We start from the raw sequence: 19,254 nt of genomic DNA on the forward strand, positions 1-19,254 counted from the left end.
CCTGGATGCTTGGTGCATTGGGAAAGACTCCGTGAAGTCCTTATCCCAGAAGCCGGTATCAGGGAGGATTGGGAGCTAGCAGCTGATACTGAAAGAGTTAGATCCCACTTATAATTAAACTAGAGGCCTGGTGCATGAAATTCATGCACGGGGTGGGGGGGTGGGGGGGTGGCGGGTGTCCCTCAGCCCAGACTGCACCCTCTCCAATCTGGGACCCCTCGAGGGATGTCCGACTGCCCGTTTAGGCCCGATCCTCTCACAATCCAGGACTGCTGGCTCCCAACTGCTCACCTGCCTGCCTTCCTGATTGCCCCTAACTGCTTCTGCCTGCCAGCCTGATCACCCCCTAACCACTCCCCAGCCAGCCTGATCGATGCCTAACTCCCCTGCCAGCCTGTTTTCCCCTAACTGCCCTCCCCTGCAGGCCTGGTTTCCCCCAACTGCCCTCCCCTGCAGGCCTGGTCCCCCCCAACTGCTCGCCCCTGCAGGTCTGGGTCTCCCCGAACTGCCCTCCCCTGCAGGCCTGGTCACCCCTAACTGCCCTCCCCTGCAGGCTTGATCACCCCCAACTGCCCTCCCTTGCAGGCCTGGACCCTCCCAACTGCCCTCACCTGCTGGCCTGATTGCCCACAACTGCCCTCCCTTGCAGGCCTGATCCCTCCCAACTCCCCTCCCTTGCTGGCCATCTTGAGGTGGCCATCTTGTGTCCACATGGGGGCAGGATCTTTGACCACATGGGGGCAGCCATCTTGTGTGTTGGAGTGATGGTCAATCTGCATATTACTCTTTTATTAGATAGGAAGAGAGAAAGTACAGGATTGCTGGTTGATTGACCCTATATTAAATAGTACATACTATACCACTAGTCAGTAGCTGTCCTCTTACCCTACTTTTATTCTTATAACTTACTAGAGGCCCGGTGCACAAAATTCGTGTGGGGGGAAGGGGGGAGCCTGCACCCTCTCCAATCTGGGACCCCTTGAGGGATGTCCGACTGCCCGTTTAGGCCCGATCCCTTTAGGTTTGGGCCTAAATGGGCAGTCGGACATCCCTCTCACAATCCAGGACTGCTGGCTCCCAACTACTCGTCTGCCTGCCTTCCTGATTGCCCCTAACCACTCCCCTGCCAGCCTGATTGATGCCTAACTGCTCCCCTGCCAGCCCAATTGCCCCTAACTGCCCTCCCCTGCCAGCCTGGTCACCCCTAACTGCCCTCCCCTGCCAGCCTGGTCCCCCCCAACTGCCCTCCCCTGCAGGCCTGGTCCCCCCCAACTACCCTCCCCTGCCGACCTGGTCACTCCTAACTGCCCTCCCCTTCCAGCCTCATTGCCCCTAACTGCTCTCCCCTGCTGGTCTGGTCCCGCTCCCCCCCACAACTGCCCTCCCCTGCAGGCCTGGGTCCCCCCCAACTACCCTCCCCTGCTGGCCCGGTCACCCCCAACTGCTCTCCCCTGCTGGCCTGGTCCCCCCCAACTGCCCTCCCCTGCAGGCCTGGTCACCCCTAACTGCCCTCCCCTGCTGGTCTGGGTCCCCCCAAACTGCCCCCCCCCTGCAGGCCTGGTCACCCCTAATTCCCCTCCCCTGCAGGCCTGGTCACCCCCAACTGCCCTCCCCTGCAGGCCTGGTTCCCCCTAACTGCCCTCCCCTGCAGGCTTGGTCCCCCGCAACTGCTCTCCCCTGCAGGCCTGGGTCCCCCCCAACTGCCCTTCCCTGCAGGCCCGGTTGCCCCCAACTTCCCTCCTCTGCCAGCCTGCCCACCCCTGCAGGCTTGATCGCCCCCAACTTCCCTCCCTTGCAGGCCTGGTCCCCCTAAACTGCTCTCCCCTGCAGGCCTGGTCACCCCCAACTTCCCTTCCCTGCAGGCATGGTCACCCCCAACTTCCCTCTCCTGCAGGCCTGGACCCCCCCACCCCCCACAACTGCCCTCCCCTGCAGGCCTGGTCCCCCCCAACTGACCTTCCCTGCAGGCCCAGTCGCCACCAACTTCCCTCCTCTGCCAGCCTGGTCACCCCTAACTGCCCTCCCTTTCAGGCTTGATCACCCCCAACTGCCCTCCCTTGCAGGCCTGGTCCCTACTAACTGCCCTCCCCTGCTGGTCTGATTGCCCACAACTACCCTCCCTTGCAGGCCTGGTCCCTCCCAAGTGCCCTTCCGTCCTGGCCATCTTGTGGCGGCCATCTTGTGTCCACATGGGGGCAGCCATCTTGTGTGTTGGAGTGACAGTCAATTTGCATATTACTCTTTTATTAGATAAGATAGAGGCCTGGTGCATGGGTGGGGGCTGGCTGGTTTGCCCTGAGGGTGTCCTGGATCAGGGTGGGGGTTCCCTTGGGGTGTGGGATGGCCTGGGCGAGGGGCCTGTGGTGGTGTGCAGGCCGGCTACGCCACCCGGCAACCCAAGCATAGGCCAGGGCCGGCTGGAAGCAGGTATCTGGGATTTTTTTTATCTTCTATAACTGAAACTTTGAAGCCTTGAGTGGAGGCCAGGGCGGGCAGGAAGCTTGGCTTCCTCCATCGCTGGGGGCAACCCAAGCCCCCGGCTTGCTCCAGCTCCATGGTGGGTGCCATCTTTGTTGGGATTTATTTATTAATCTTCTATAATTGAAACTTTGTAGCCTTGAGTGGAGGCCAGGGCTGGCCAGGAAGCTTGGCTTCCTCCATCGCCGGGGGCAACCCAAGCCTCCTGCTTACCCCACCTCCATGGCAGCCGCCGTCTTAGTTGGGTTAATTTGCATACTCGCTCTGATTGGCTGGTGGGCATAGGGGAGTGATGGTTAATTTGCATGTTTCTCTTTTATTAGTGTAGATTACCACCTAATATGTATTTATTTTCTTATAGCTTGCAAAGTTATTCTTTTTTAAATTATAATTTTATTGATTTTAGAGAAAGAGAAACATTGATCAGCTGTCTCCTGAATGCTCATACTGGGGCTCGAGCCCCATAACCTGGGCATGTGCCCTGACCAGGAAATGAACCAACAACCTTTTGGTGCATGGGAAGAGGCTCAACCAACTGAGCCACACTAGCCAGGGCAAGTTATCATTTCCAAAAGGTGAAAAACATGCACTTCCTATGTTCATTGCAACTTTATTTACAATAGCCAAGATCTGGAAGCAGCCCAAGTGTTTATCAGTAGATGAGTGGATAAAAAAGCTGTGGTACATTTGCACAATGGACTACTACAATGCCCTAAAAAAAACAAGAAGGAAATCTTACCCTTTGCAACAGCATGGATGGTCCTGGAGAACATTAAACTAAGTGAAGTAAGCCAGCCAGAGAAAGACAAGTACCATGATTCCACTCATGTAGAATCTAATGGACAAAATAAATTAACAAACAAAATAGAAACAGATTCATAAAGAACAGACTGACAGCTGTCAGGGGGAGGAGCCTTGCCCCACTGGTGAAGCGATGAACCAAAAAAACAACAACCTCATAGACACAGACAACAGTATGGTAATTACCAGAGTTGGGGGGCGGCGGTAGAAGAGGGTGGTATAAATGGTGATGGAAAGAGACCTGACTTGGGATGGTGAACACACAGTACAATATACAGATGATGTGTTATAGAATTGTACACCTGAAACCTATATAATTTTATTAACCAATGTCATCCCAATAAATTGAATTTAAAAGTTGAAAAACATAACTCATCTATATATATATATAAAAGCCTAATATGCAAGTTGTCCCCTTGGGAGTTCCACTAGGACAGTGATTGGCAAACTGCTGCTCGCGAGCCACATGTGGCTCTTTGGCCCCGTGAGTGTGGCTTAGAAGAAGTTTAAGTTTAAAAATTTGGCTCTCAAAAGAAATTTCAATCATTGTACTGTTGATATTTGGCTCTGTTGACTAATGAGTTTGTCGACCACTGCACTAGGAGACCAGGAGTTTGATCACTCGCTATAATGTTCGCTGACCACCAGGGGGCAGTGCGGAAAGAAAGGCCCTATCTGGCAGCTGAAGGCCCCTATCAATCCTGATCGTGGCCAGGCCTAGGGACCCTACCTGTGCATGAATTTTGTGCACCATTTTGTACAAGTATAAAATGAACATATGCCAAAGATTTTCTTCATTATAATAAACTACTCATCTGTTATTATCCTAAATAATGAGGGAACTAGTAAGATGGTAGTACTTGTTCAAATGAGAATTTGAGGTTCAGAGATTTAGATTATCTGAATGCTGAAATGAATTTGCTAATAGTTGCAAAATGATTAATATCACATTAAGTAATAAACTATAATATTTATTTTATTTTTTTAAATATATTTTATTGATATTTTACAGAGAGGAAGGGAGAGGGATAGAGAGTTAGAAACATCAATGAGAGAGAAACATCGATCAGCTGCCTCCTGCACACCTCCCACTGGAGATGTGCCCGCAACCAAGGTACATGCCCTTGACTGGAATCGAACCCGGGACCCTTCAGTCCGCAGGCCAACGCTCTATCCACTGAGCCAAACCAGTTTTGGCAAACTATAATATTTAGAATTATCTCTTCTACCAGATGGAAACCAATTCCATCTCTACTGTACAAAATTCATGCTCATTACTATGGGTGGGAATCATTTGCATTGCTCTCAGACAATAATTATTGAATGACATTGTCATCGGTTTTTCTACAAGTTAACCTCTATCTACAAAGTTGTAAGATAGTCTAATCGATATACAGTCAATCAAAGGTATATATCAACATTACAATGAAAGAGCACCTAGGATGGTTTTTTTCATTATGAATTAAATTTCTTTCCTTAGTATAGTATTCTGACTTTCAACCAGAAGTGATTTTACCCCTCCTGTAAAGGACATTTGGTAATATCTGAAGATATTTTGGGTTGTAACTGAGTGGTATTTCTTGCAGTGGGTTGATACTGCTGAAAACCTTATAATACACAGGAGAGTTCCTCCCCGCCCCCTCCCACACACACACACAAAGAATTATCCAGACCAAAATGTCAATAGTACTGAGGTTGAGAAAACCTGACATGGGGCTATTTCAATTTTTTAAAATCCAAATTCCAAGATATGTTTTTATTTATGTTTAGAGAAAGGAGGGAAAGAGAGAAATATCAATGTGACAGAGAAACATTGATTGTTTGCCTCCTGTATGCACCCCAACCAGGGATTGAATTCATAACCTAAGTATGTGCCCTGACTGGGAATTGAACCCACAACCTTTTTGGTGTACAGGATGATGCTCCAATCAAATGAGTCACCCTACCAGGGCAGGGCATTTTAATTTTCTAATTCTTCTTGTACCAGTGTTGACAATTTGAGTCTTTCAAATAATTTGTTTTGCTCTAAACTGTTGAATTTCTTCCCATAAAGTTGTTCAGAATATTTTATTGTTTAGTGTCTGTAGCATGGGGCATCAAACTAAAGCCACAAGCCAAATTCAGCCTACAGCTTGTTTTTGAAATACCTTTACGCTTTTCATTAACGGTGGCTCCTTTACTACTACAAAAACAGAGTTGAATGGTTGCTCTAGAGATCATATTGCCCAAAACCCCCAAAATATTTACTATCTGAATCTTTATTTTAAAAAAAGGTGGTTGCACCTGATTTGTAGGATCTCTAGTAATGTACCTGATATTGATAATTTGTGTCTTCTCTCTTTAGTATTTTATCAACCTAACTGAAATTTTACCTATTTTCTTGAACTTTTCAAAGAACCACACTTGGTTTTGTTGGTTTTTCCTTTCTCTTCTTCTTTTTTTTTTTTTTTAAATAGATTTTTATTGATTTCAGAGAGAAGGGAGAGGGAGAGAAACATCAATGATGAGAGAGAATCATTAATTGGCTGCTTCCTGCATGCCCCCTACTGAGGATCGAGCCCAAAACCCGGGCATGTGCCCTTGACTGGAATCAAACCCAGGACGCTTCAATCACAGGCCAATGCTCTATCCACTGAGCCAAACTGGCTAGGGACCTTTTTCTTCTATTTCATATATTTTTGCTCTTATCATTATAATTTCTACATAATTTGTTCTTTTTATTGTTAGCTATTTTTTAAGCTGTTTTTTAAAATAAGATAAGCCCTAGCTGGTTTGGCTTAGTGGATAGAGTGTTGGCTTGCAGACTGAAGGGTCCTGGGTTTGATTCCAGTCAAGGGCACATGTCTGGGTTGAGGGCTCGATCCCCAGTAGGGGGTGTGCAGGAAGCAACCGATCAATGATTCTCTCTCATCATTGATGTTTCTATCTCTCTCTCTCCCATCCTCTCTGAAATCTATAAAAATATATTAAAAATAAAATATTTATGATATTTACCTATTATGTACCATTTCTGGAATTATTCATTCCTTTGTGTAGATCAAAGTATCATTTTTTCCCACTGAAGAACTTCCTTTAATATTTCTTCTAGTCCGGGTCTTTTGACAACGAATTCTCTCAACTTTCATTTGTTTAAAAACACCTTTATTTTGCTTTAAGGATATTTTCATTAGATACAGAATTCTTAGGTCAAAATTTTCTTCTTTTAACTCTTTAAAGATGTTATTTCTTATAAAAAAGTGTAAAGTAATTCCTTATGCCTCTGTATGTAAAGCATCTTTTTTTTATTTTAAATAAATCTTTATTCAGATTATTACAATTATTTCTCCTTTTTTCCCCCATAGCTCCCCTCCAGCCATTTCCCACCCCACCTTCTGCCCTTACCTACCCCCCACTGTCCTCATCCATAGGTGTATGATTTTTGTCCAGTCTCTTTATGAACCCCCCCATACCCCTTTCCCCCTGAGAATTATCAGTCCACTCCCTTTCTATGCCCCTGATTCTATTATATTCACCAGGTTATTCTGTTCCTCAGGTTTTTAATTCACTTGATTTTTAGGTTCACTTGTTGATAGATATGTATTTGTTGTTCATAATTTTTATCTTTCCTTTTTTTCTTCTTCCTCTTCTTTAAGAATACCTTTCAGTATTTCATATAATACTGGTTTGGTGGTGATGAACTCCTTTAGCTTTTTTTTGTCTGTGAAACTCTTTATCTGCCCTTCAATTCTGAATGATAGCTTTGCTGGGTAGAGTAATCTTGGTTGTAGGTTCTTGCTATTCATCACATTGAAAATTTCTTGCCACTCCCGTCTGGCCTGCATAGTTTCTGTTGAAAAGTCAGCTGACAGTCGTATGGGTGCTCCCTTGTAGGTAACTAACTGTTTTTCTCTTGCTGCTTTTAATATTCTCTCTTTGTCTTTTGCTCTTGGCATTTTAATTATGATGTGTCTTGGTGTAGTCCTCTTTGGATTCCTTTTGTTTGGGGTTCTGTGGGCTTCCTGGACTTGTAAGTCTATTTCTTTCACCAGGTGGGGGAAGTTTTCGGTCATTATTTCTTCAAATAGGTTTTCAGTATTTTGCTCTCTCTCTTCTTCTGGCACCCCCATAATTCTGATGTTGGTACACTTGAAGTTGTCCCAGAGTCTTCTTACATTATCTTCAACTTTTTGGATTTTTTTTTTTGCTTTTTGCTTTTTCGGTTGAGTGTTTTTTGCTTCTTTGTATTTCAATTCTTTGACTTGATTTTTGTGTTCCTCTTGTCTGTTTTTGGGTCTCTGTATAATATTTTTTATTTCAGTCAGTGTATGTTTAATTTCTAGTTGGTCCTTTTTCATATCTTCGAGGGTCTCGTTATATTTATCGGCCTTTTCTAGGATATTCTTAAAAAGCCTTATAACCGTGGTTTTGAATTCTATATCCAGTCGTTTGTTTTCCTCCATTTCTTTCGTTTGTGATCTGATTCTTAGACGCCGCATTTTCACTGCTTCCCTGAGTTGGTAGATTTGTGTGCTAGGTTTCCAATTTGGCCCAGTGGGTCTGCCTCCCCAGTTAACCTGAGGTGGACACTCTTGGTGCACACCTTTGTGGACTGTGTGTACAGCCTTGTTGTAATTAAGTCTTTATTGTTGTTGGTATCACTGGGAAGAATTGACCTCCAGGCCAGTTGGCTGTAAGGATCAGCTGTGTCTATGCTGGGAGAAGTCCGGTGCTGGAGACAGCCTTATAGGATTAGACTTGCCAAATTGCAATAGCCTCTGTGCTCAGCTTGGATGGGGTGGAGTCTCAGTCTTGGCTTCCCATCAGCCTTGCCCTTGCGAGCACGTGTGTGCCTTCAGTCCTCTGCCTTCCCGGCTCCCGATTCTCCGCCCGAGAGTCCAGACTCCCCCCACAAGAGCGTGGGTCTCCGGGGGCTCGCCTGGAACTGGGGTACACTGCAGTCAGAACTGGGGCTCACTTCAGTCAGAACTGGTGTTCAGTGCCGTCAGGAGCCTCTGACTCCCTTCTGCTAGGGAAAGCCTGTGGCAGCCTCCGCAGCCTTTGTGCGCACTGGCGCGAGCGGACTTTCAGTCTTCCGCCTTCCCCGGCTCCCGAGTCTCCGCCCGAGAGTCCAGACTCCCCCCACAAGAGCGTGGGTCTCCAGGGGCTCGCCTGGAACTGGGGTTCACTGCAGTCAGAACTGGGACTCACTTCAGTCAGAACTGGTGTTCGGTGCCGTCAGGAGCCTCTCACTCCCTTCCGCTAGGGAAAGCCTGTGGCAGCCTCCGCAGCCTTTGTGCGCACTGGCGCGAGCGGACTTTCAGTCTTCCGCTTTCCCCGGCTCCCGAGTCTCCGCCCGAGAGTCCAGACTCCCCCCACAAGAGCGTGGGTCCCCAGGGGCTCGCCTGGAACTGGGGTTCCCTGCAGTCAGAACTGGGGCTCACTTCAGTCAGAACTGGGGTTTTGTGCCGTCAGGAGCCTCTCACTCCCTTCCGCTAGGGAAAGCCTGTGGCAGCCTCCGCAGCCTTTGTGCGCACTGGCGCGAGCGGACTTTCAGTCTTCCGCCTTCCCCGGCTCCCGAGTCTCCGCCCGAGAGTCCAGACTCCCCCCACAAGAGCGTGGGTCCCCAGGGGCTCGCCCGGAATAGGTGTTCAGTGCAGTCAGAACTGGGGTTCAATGCGGTCGGGGGCTCCCTTCCCCCTTCCGCCAGAGAAAGCCAGCCAGGCACTCTGCCGCCCTTCCTCTCTGCGCGCACAAAGACCCTTTGCCGTACCTCCAATTCTCTGTGAGCTTTTCTCCTTCCTTCTAGTTGTAGAATTTTCACTCAGTCAGCTTTCCTGCGGTTCTGGATGGTGTCCGTTCTGTCTTTTAGTTGTAGTTTTGAAATTGTTGTGCGAGGCAGCAGTTTAGGTGTTTACCTATGCCGCCATCTTGGTTTCTCTGTAAAGCATCTTTTAAAGATTTTCTTTTTATCACTGGTTTTCAGCAGTTTGAGTATAAGTGTCTTGGTGTGATCTCCTTTGCTTATTTTGGGGGAGTCTGTTGGGCTGTTGTGAACTGTGATTTTAGAATTTTTATCAAATTTGAAAAATTTCAACCATTACTGCTTAAAATATTTTTCCTCCTTCCCCTCCGCCCCCCTCTGTTTCCCTGCTTTCCTCCTCTTCTGGTCCATTTGATATTGTCCCACAGCTTGCTTTGTCCTTGTTCATTTATTTTTAGTGTTTTTATTTTCTCTTGTGCTTCAGTTTGTTTTTTTTAAAAAAAATGTATTTTATTGATTTTTTACAGAGAGGCAGGGAGAGGGATAGAGAGTTAGAAACATCGATCAGCTGCCTCCTGCACACCCCCTACTGGGGTTGTGCCCTCAACCATGGTACATGCCCTTGATCGGAATCGAACCTGGGACCCTTCAGTCCGGAGGCTGACACTCTATCCACTGAGCCAAACTGGTCAGGGCTTGTGCTTCAGTTTATATAGTTTCTGTTATGTCTTCAAGAACATTCCAGTAACTGATTTTTTTCTTCAGTATCTAATTCTTTGTTAATCTTATCCAATGGATTTATTTCACACATTGTATTTTTTTTTATTATTCTCACCTGAGAATATTTTTCCATTGCTTTTCAAAGAAAGTGAAAGGGAAGGGGAGAGACAGAGAGAGAAACATCAATATGAGACACATATCGATTGGTCACCTCCCACACTCGCCCTGCCCAGGCCATGGATGGAGCCTACTGAAGCATAGTAACATCCATCTTGTGTAAAAAATTGCTGTTTGAAATTTTAACTCTGCTATTTTGACTTCTGTAAACACTTGCTTGCTTAAATAATAGGGAAAAATAAGGCTACTCCCATTCCAGAGAGGTCATAAACTCTGCCCCAGACAGAGTTGTCAGTGCTGGTGCCAGGGCAGGCCTTGAGATATGGTCTCACGACCCTGTCTTAGCATGCAGGACTTTCTCTCAGAAGGTCCAGAAGTCTCGTTCCAAATTTGGAAGACAGCTGAAAAAAGTATAAACAGGTAAGACTTCCACCATGTTGGGGCCCAGAATTTGACAGAGACATTCTACTCTGAGCCCGCTAGTGCTAGCATAGTAATGAAAGACTCCCAATTAATTTGGCTTATTGATTAAGACGTCTTCTGATTTACAATATAACACTACAACCCTGGTATGTACCGTTAACTGGAATCAAACCCAGGACGTCCAGTCTGAGGGCCTACCCTCTATTCACTGAGCCAAACCAGCTAGGCCTCAGATATTGTTTGTTTGTTTTTTAATGAACAGGTGGGTAGAGGTACTTTTATAAAACCTAACAATCATACTTCAGATACAGTTTTAAATTTAATTTTACTTGAATTTCATCAAAGAAAAAGAGAAATTGATGGAATTGCTGAATTCATATAAATATTTCCTCTAGACAAGAGATATTTCCCCTAAAGTATCCCTTCACGATTAAAAAAAAAAGAAACTGTCAGAACGTTAAAGGTTGAAGTCATTATGATTTTTTTCAAGGACGTATTTTCATTTTTTTGGGTGTGTAGACTGACTTCTTGCTGTGAAGGATGAGTGGGTTGGCCCAGCCACGTGGGCATGAACATGCAGTTCTGAAAATATTGAAGCCATTTTGTACCAGTTAGTAAATGTCAGCCACTGGACTCTCCTCAGGGCTCTCCTTTCTCCTGGCCGCCCTATCCCACCGCCAGGACCAACTCCAACACCCATCTCCCCGGGACCCAGAGCTATATGGGAAAGGGGACTCTGGTCTCCCAGTCCTGTTCAACACCCAGCACTTTGCCCCAAGCAGCTTAGTTTCCATCTGTCTTATGTAATGGCAGTCAGGTAAGGCTTTGTTTACAGAAAGTATTCAGTGTGAAAACCTTTTGAAAACTCTTGCTCAAGGTCAGCCCTTGTAAGTTTGCCCAGTTGCTGGCTCCTGTCAACCCAGGTGCTCCAGGAAGCTGAGGCTCAGGCTGGACTCATTAGGGGGAAGGCCTGGGAGGTAAGAATGGGGCTGAGGAGTACCCTGCATCATCCTGCAGTTGGGGACTCCACAAGGCAGCGAGGAATCCCTGAGCCACATAGCTTGCACTTCCCATCCAGCAGCCTGCCCTGGTGTGCCCACTGCATCGTCACTGCTGAGGAGCCCCTGGGGGAGTGGGAGACAGGGCTGAGGCATAGACACAGGGATGAATCTAGAAGGGTCTCCCCTGCCAGAGCACAGGGCTCTGCTGTCCCCAAAACCCCAAAAGGAGGGGTCTATTTCCTGGGGCTGCTGCTCCAATGACTACAGACTGACCTAAAGAAACAGAAAATGTGTTCTCCCTATTCTGGGGCCAGAATCTGAAATCAGGGTGGCTGGTGCTATGCTCCCTCGAAGGGCTCCAGGGGTGGGTCATTCCTGCCTCTTCAGCTTCTGGGGCTACAGGATGAATCCCTTCAATCATCATGTGGCCCCTCCTCCGTCTTCATGTGACTTCTCATGCATGTTCACGTGCCCCGCCACCTTGTTCACATACCCACTGCAGGGTGATCATGAGGCCATGCCTCTTGGTCACATGCCCGCTCTGGTGTGATCACACGGTCCCACCCCTTGATCACGTGACCACTTCAGGCTAATCACATGGTCCCACCCCTGTTCACATGACCACTCCTGCTTGACTGAGTGGCCCTGCTCCCTGTTCACTTGCCTATGCTTGAATGTTCATGTAGCACCGCCCCCTTGAGTCCTTGGATGGTCCCTGTTTCCCAGGTGCCACTCCGCTGGTTGGCCATCTGCCCCCACTCTCACACCTGTCAACAGGCCCCCTGCAAAAGTCCCTCCAAAAAATCGTTTGCATGTGCCATCTCTTTCCTGCTGGGACTGTGACAGCTGGGATTGAAAAGGAGACAGAGCAGTGGCCTATCCAGTGTCCGTGCAAGAGCTCCAGAGGGACCTGTGCAGTCCCCAGAAGGCTGTGGGATGGGTGGGGAGGAGGGGCTGCTGATTAGGGAGCACGCCTGTTCACGTGCCACCTCGATCTGGGCCCACTTCTGGCTGATCACAGCCTCGTCCCCACAGTCCCATGCCCATTTCCAGCTGTAACCACTCTGGCTGATCACAAGCCCCACCCTTGTTCACCTGCCCATCTCCGGCTGTGCCCACCTCCGGCTGCTCACTTGCCCCTGCCCCTTTGTTCAGGTGCCCACTTCTGCCTGATCATGTGGCCCCGCACCCTTGGCAGCTTGTGGAGCTGCCTGTAACTGGGCTGAGTTGACTGGGAGGTGGGCCAAGGCTAGGGTCCTCTGATACCTCTCTCTAAGCCTCAGTTTTGACATCTAGAATCGGGGCACGAAAACCCGGTTGATGGCGCCTGTCAACCAGGGTGTTTCGGAAAGGGGAGCCCCAGGCTGGACGCTGTTAACATAAAAAAACACATTGAAACCTGTAAAGAATTTTTGTTAGTTTATTTGAGCCAAACTGTCGACATATGCCGGGTAGCAGAACCTCAACGAATTGAGATAATGCTCCGGAGAATGGCAGGTTACATTTGTATTTATACATTGCAATTAAAGGAGAGACATAGGTGGGTTACATGAAATTCATTGGTGATAGATTAAGGAGGTGGGATAAAGCAAAGCTCTGGGAAACCCCTGGGATTGGATAAAAAGTAAAATGATGGACACATACTTAGGTGGGTGCAGAAACAATTAACATGATAATGAAGGAATTTGTGGCATCTGTCCTGGCGCCCACCACATTTGGTTGTGCCCCAGGGGCTCCAGAAAAAGGGAAGTTACAAGTTACCCAGACATTTCAAGAGTATGTTATTATAGATGCAAAAAGACAGATAGGCTCACTTAAGGTAGAGGTTGACCTTGTCAGTGAAGATACTGGCCTAGGATGTAACTGCCCACCATAACTGCATTTAGTTAAAGTTTAATTTCATACCATCCTTTGTGGTTACTTTAGGTCTCTGAGTTTGCAAGACTGTCATGCAGGTCTCCTCTGAGATTGTCAGGTCAGCATGTGGCCCCTTTTGTCCACAGTGGGTAGTTAAATCCTAGGCCGGTATTTTCACTGACAAGGTCAACCTTTACTTTAACTGAGTCTATGTGTCTTTTTTCATCTATGATAACATACCCTTGAAATGTCTGGGTTAAATTGTAACTTCCCTTGTTCTGGACCCCTTGGGGCACAACCTAATGTGCTGGGCGCCAGGACAGATACCACAAATTCCTTCATTGTTATGTTAATTGTTCCTGCACCCACCTAAGTATGTGTCTATCATTTTACTTTTTGTCCAATCCCAGGGGTTTCCATCATTTTACTTTTTATCCAATCCCAGGGGTTTCCCTGCTCTGCTTTCTCCCGCGTCTCTAGTCTATCACTAGAGAGGATTTCATGTAACCCACCTAAGTCCCTTTCCTTTGATTGCAATGTATACCGATGTAACCTGCCATTCTCTGGAGCATTATCGCAATTCATTGAGGTTCTGCTTCCCGGCATATGTCGACAGTTTGGCTCAAATAAACTCACAAACATTCTTTACAGGTTTCAATGGTTTTTTACGTTAACATCCTTCTGAAGGGTAACCAGGTGTGGTTTCCGCCCAGCCCAGCTGCCTGCCTTGGGAGGAGGAGGCAGAGGCTGTCGCCATCTGCTGTCCCATTCCTGGTACTGCAGAAGAAAAGAGTCATCCCTGCCACTCAGCCAGGGCCCACCTGCAGCCAGCCCAGCATTTCATGGGTCAGAACCAGGCCTCGGCCAGTCCCTCAGCTGGGATGGAGCAGAAATGGATTGGTAATCAGGACGGTCTCTGCAGCTGATGTGTGTGGCCCCCATTTTCACGAACCCAGGGGGCTCCAGGGCCCTCTGTGCAGTTGTTACTGTGGCTATGTCCCTGTATGACCCTGCAGAGAGGTTTCAAGAGTTAATTAATTTGGAGTCTTTTTATTTTGCTAGCACTATCTGAAGAGACAAACATGCAGAAAGGCTTTTGTTAAAGGGGAGCGGAGGCCCGGCCCGTTTCCTCTGGTTGCCTCCAGGGGGCACTCACACCCTCCTTTAGGGAAGGGCAGGTCTCCAGGGCTCCTGTCTAGGGAAGTTGAGACCCGGATCCCGGAGCTTCAGAGCTGGAGAAGTGCACTTTGTTTTCTTGTGAGGGAAACTGAGGCATGGGGAGGCCACGGACGTTCTCTGTTTTGTTGACCTTGCAAGGTCCGCGCTGGTGACGTGAAGCCCTGGTAATGCCACACACAGTCCAAGTTGTCAACTCTCCTGCAATACCCTCCCTGCCCCTGATCTGACCTCGATCTCCTGCATCCTGTCCCAGGGTTGGTGAAAGAGGCAGTTCACACGGCAGAATGAGTGAATGGTCAATGAATGACTGCACAAACCAGTGACCACAGAGGCCATCAATGGTCTGCTGTGAGTGACATAATGTGATGGGCAAGAACCTGGCCGAGTCTTCCTGCCACCCTGGGAGCACCTGATCTCGTGGCCTCGTCTCCTCGCTTTCACTCCTTCTGACTTGTCATGGCATTTTTATTTTATTTTATTTTTATATTTTATTGATTTTTTACAGAGAGGAAGGAAGAGGGATAGATAGTCAGAAACATCGATGAGAGAGAAACATCGATCAGCTGCCTCTTGCACACCTCCTACTGGGGATGTGCCCGCAACCAAGTTACAGGCCCTTGACTGGAATCGAACCTGGGACCTTTCAGTCCGCAGGCTGACGCTCTATCCACAGAGCCAAACCGGTTTTGGCTGTCATGGCATTTTTAATTTGCCATTTAATGGATGTTTTTTTTTTTTTTTTTTTAATATATTTTTACTAGAGGCCTGGTGCACGAATTCATGCCCAGGTGGGGTCCGGCTGGCTTCCCTGTTCGGGCTGATCAGACTAGGCTGGTGCGGGGAGGGCACATGGTAGGTTGGCCGTCCCGCCCCCAATTGGGGTGATTAACTCCTTTAGCTTTTTCTTGTCTGTGAAGCTCTTTATCTGGCCTTCAATTCTAAATGAGCTTTGCAGGGTAGAGTAGGGCATGGCAAGAAATATTCAAAGTTGAAGCATAGTAACCTCCATCTTGTGTAAAAACTGCTGTTTAAAATTTTAACCCTGCTATTTTGGCTTCTAAATGCTTGCTTGATTAAATAATAGGGAAAAATAAGACTACACCCATTCCAGAGAGGCCATAAACTATGAGCCAGACAAATTTGTCAGTGCTGGTGCCAGGCCAGGCCTTGAGATATGGTCTCACGGCCCCGTCCCAGCATGCATGACTTTTTTCTCAGAAGGTCCAGAAGTCTCGTTCCAAATTTGGAAGACAAAGAACTGAAAAAAGTATAAATAGGGAAGACTTCCACCATGTTGGGTCCCAGAATTTGACAGAGATATTCTACTCTGAGCCCACTAGTGCTAGCAAAATAAAAAGACTCCAAATTAATTTGGCTTATTGATTAAGGCGTCTTCTGATTTACAATATAAAAAAGTGACGAAGAGCAAGGACCTGTAGCCAGGGTGACCTTCCTTTTGAAAGGATGTGGCAGCTCGGGGAGCTAGGGATGGGTCTCTGTGAAACCTGGGTCAGTCTTTGCATCTGGCAAGTGGAATCACGGAGGCCTATTTGAGAGTCACCAAGGCTGGGAGTGTGATCTCAAAACAGTTCAAAACACATTTGTGAAGGGATGTTATGGGTTCTCTCTTATCAAAAAGCCCCGCGTGTCTGTGCTACACCAACAGGGTTGCTTTAACACTGTAGCCTCCATCCGCAAGCCCACCCGCCTCCAGGAGCTGGCAGGAGATTGAAAGTGGCCGAGTAGATGAGGCTGGTGCCAGGAGACCTGGCAGGTGTCAGCAGCTCAACCGGCTCAACCGTCTGAGCCCCGGGTGCGGTGAGACGGTCTCTGACATCACCAACGCACGGATGATTTGACAGCATCAGCAGTGGCTTCAGAGCTTGTTGCTATTTTGTTTTATTTTTATCTCTTTTTCCCTTTAAACCTTTTCAGGTTGCATGCATTTGAGAGAGGAGCAGCCTTTGCAGCTTCCTTGGTAGAGAGCACACCTTCGATCTGGGTTCACATGCAGCTGGACAAAGTCCTGTTTAGAAACACATGTGGGTCTTGCATTATTGCCAATAAAGAGGATTTTAGATTCTGGCACGTAAATATGTTTCCTGCTTATCCACGAGGACAGGAGGCCAAGCACAGCCACAGGCACAGCCGCAGTTCTTCGCTCACTCACAGGCCTCCGCCCAAGGGTGGTGATGCAGGCGTTTCACACACCGAGGGGCCCCGGGAGCAGGGTCGGGCAGCAAACACCTCAGTCGCGTGTTCCTGTATCTGAGACCAGCAGGTGGGGGAGCTGATCAGAGGTGCTGGGGGAGGGGCCGTGGGAGGTTGCAGGGAGCTGATTGGCCTGGATCAGGCTGGTTTGCTGTGGCAGTGCCCCTTATAGCCACCGATTGTTCCAGTCGTTCTGGTTGTTCTGCGTAACAGTCGCTGGGCTTATATATATAGAGAGAAGATTGGTTCAACAAGGCTGCTAGTTAGGTGTATGATGTGTATTTTACAGCTTTAGATTTTACAGAACTCAGAGAAACAAAGGGTCCACAAGTAAGAGCTAGGATTGAAACCTAGATCCAATTGATTTTAAGTCCTGGGATCTTTTCTGTTCTTCATACCACTTCTCTAAGTGTTGCTGGGTTGTTCACTCATTCATGTTTGTTTGATTGCTTGTTTGTTTGTTGGTTGGTTGTTTATAATTAGGTAATACAGACACGTTATACACACGCGTGCACACACACACACGCACACACACAGCAGGTACAAAATGGTGAAAAGTTTGTCTTCTAGTCACTAATTTTTCTCCCCAGAGACAATTAGTAAATTAATAGTTTTCAGATACATCTTGTTCATTTTCTTTTCCATAAGAGGTGGCCTCCTTTTCCCTTTTCCCACTTAATATAAGTTTGAGATTTTTCCATTTCAGTAAATATAAAAGCTTCTTTTTAAATGGCTGCTTATTATTCCATTGTATGGATATGCTAATTTTTTTCTTACCAGTGGTTTATAGAAGTATACACTTAGATTTCTTTCCCATATTTTGTCCCCCCCTTTTTAACAAAAAATGCTATAATAAATATCTTTCTATAAGCTTATATTTTGTACATGTGCTGTCCATGGGATGCACATTTAGGTATTTAAATATTTAGGAATGAAATCACTCAAAGGATATGTGCATTATAAACTTTGAGAGATACTGCCAGATGGAGTGGAAGTTGAGATAATAATGGACATTCCTTTCAACAATATATAATTACCTGTGATTTGAATTTCAAATATTTGTAGGTTGTCTTTTAACTTTGTGTATTGCCATTTTTTCTAATTCACAGTGTTTAATTTTTATCTAGTCAGATTTATGGCTTCAGAATTTAATATCAAACTTAGATAGTGTTATGCCCAGATTTCGTGATCCCCAAAGACCACCAGGGAGCCGAGTCTGATGCAAAAGCAAAGAGCCTTTAATCGAGCTAGCTCGAGCTCAATCCCACACACACACACACTGGCGCAGCAGCGAGGTGGCGAGAGAGAGAGAGAGCCCCAGACCCCAAACGCGCTGATTTATAGGGGGCCTGGGAGAGGTAGGAGGGGTGAGGTAGTGTGGCCTCCACTGATTGGTCAGGGTCAGGTTGCACATGGGGGCAGGGCACAGCTTACTTTCCTCTTGCATTTCTATTGGCTAATTCAAACGTGTGGGTTGGGCTCTTGGAGAGGTTCTAGGGCGGGAACCTGACTCCACGAGGTGGAGGACATGGAACAAAAGGAACATGGAGTCGGTCTCTCCCCGCCCTTTCAATAGACATTCCCTACTCTAAGGTTCTAAAACAACGTGTTTGTTTTTTTTTTTTTGTCTCACAATTCCATTTTTTTAAAGTACTGAAATATTTTGACCTAACAAAAATGTATTTATCTGTCATCAGCATCTCAAATGTTTTCTTTCAGTCTACACTTTTGTACTGACTTTTTATGGTTGAATATTTTTTTGTCCCAGATTATTTTCTACCTACTGCTCCATTTGTATCTTTTCTTGTTGACCTGCAGTGCCTCTCACTCAGGAAAGAAGGAGTCTACTAGTATATCCCTCGCTGCTGATGTATAATTAACAAGTAGTCACCGATGTTTTTATAATATGAGATCATGTTACACGCTATTCTCTGCTTGAAGGGAAATCACGAGTTTCTACCAGCTCTCTTGTTCTTTTCTCTTTGCCACAAGAATGGCATGTCCCAAATAAGGGCTATTCCTTCCGGCTAGGTCCAGCAGATCCACAGCCACTAAGAAGGAATGTGAGTGCCCTAGCTGTAAGGTTTAATCAGAGATGTAAGACTTAACCCGACCGAAACCAATAAGCTGACCAAGACAAGCAGGGTAAAAGCGAAAAATCGCGTTTATTGAAAGCTCTCGGGTGAGGTCCCGCGGCCCAAAAGCACAGGCCAGGGGAGTCACACTTTATTCACCGGTGGGCTTCACCGGTGGGCTTAGAGAAAATGAATTCAAATTCTAAGCAAGGCTACAAGCAGAACTTCCCTTTTTATTAAAGAGCCAGCCCTATGTGCACTTAGTGGTTATCTCGCTGCTGGCCTTGAAAACAACACAGTTCTATCCAATTAAAAAATGCACCTGGCATGGCATTAAAGCAGGCTAGAAAGCAAAGTTTGTAAAGTTCCTGCTTTCCCAGCCCCAGACCTTACACTAGCCAGCTTGGTTCGGTGGATAGAGCGTCGGTCTGCTGACTGAAGAGTCCCAGGTTCGATTCCAGCCGAGGGCACATGCCTGGGTTGCGGGCTTAATCCCCAGTGGGGGGCGTGCAGGAGGCAGCCGATCCATGATTCTCTCTCATTGTTGATGTTTCTATCTCTCCTCCCCTCCTCTCTGAAATCAATAAAGAAATATATTTAAAAAAAAAAAAAGAAGTAATGTGAGTGAGAAATACATGTTTACTGTTATAAA

Source organism: Plecotus auritus (assembly GCF_963455305.1).
Source record: "Plecotus auritus genome assembly, chromosome: 2".
In the NCBI taxonomy this organism is placed as follows: Eukaryota; Metazoa; Chordata; class Mammalia; order Chiroptera; family Vespertilionidae; genus Plecotus; species Plecotus auritus.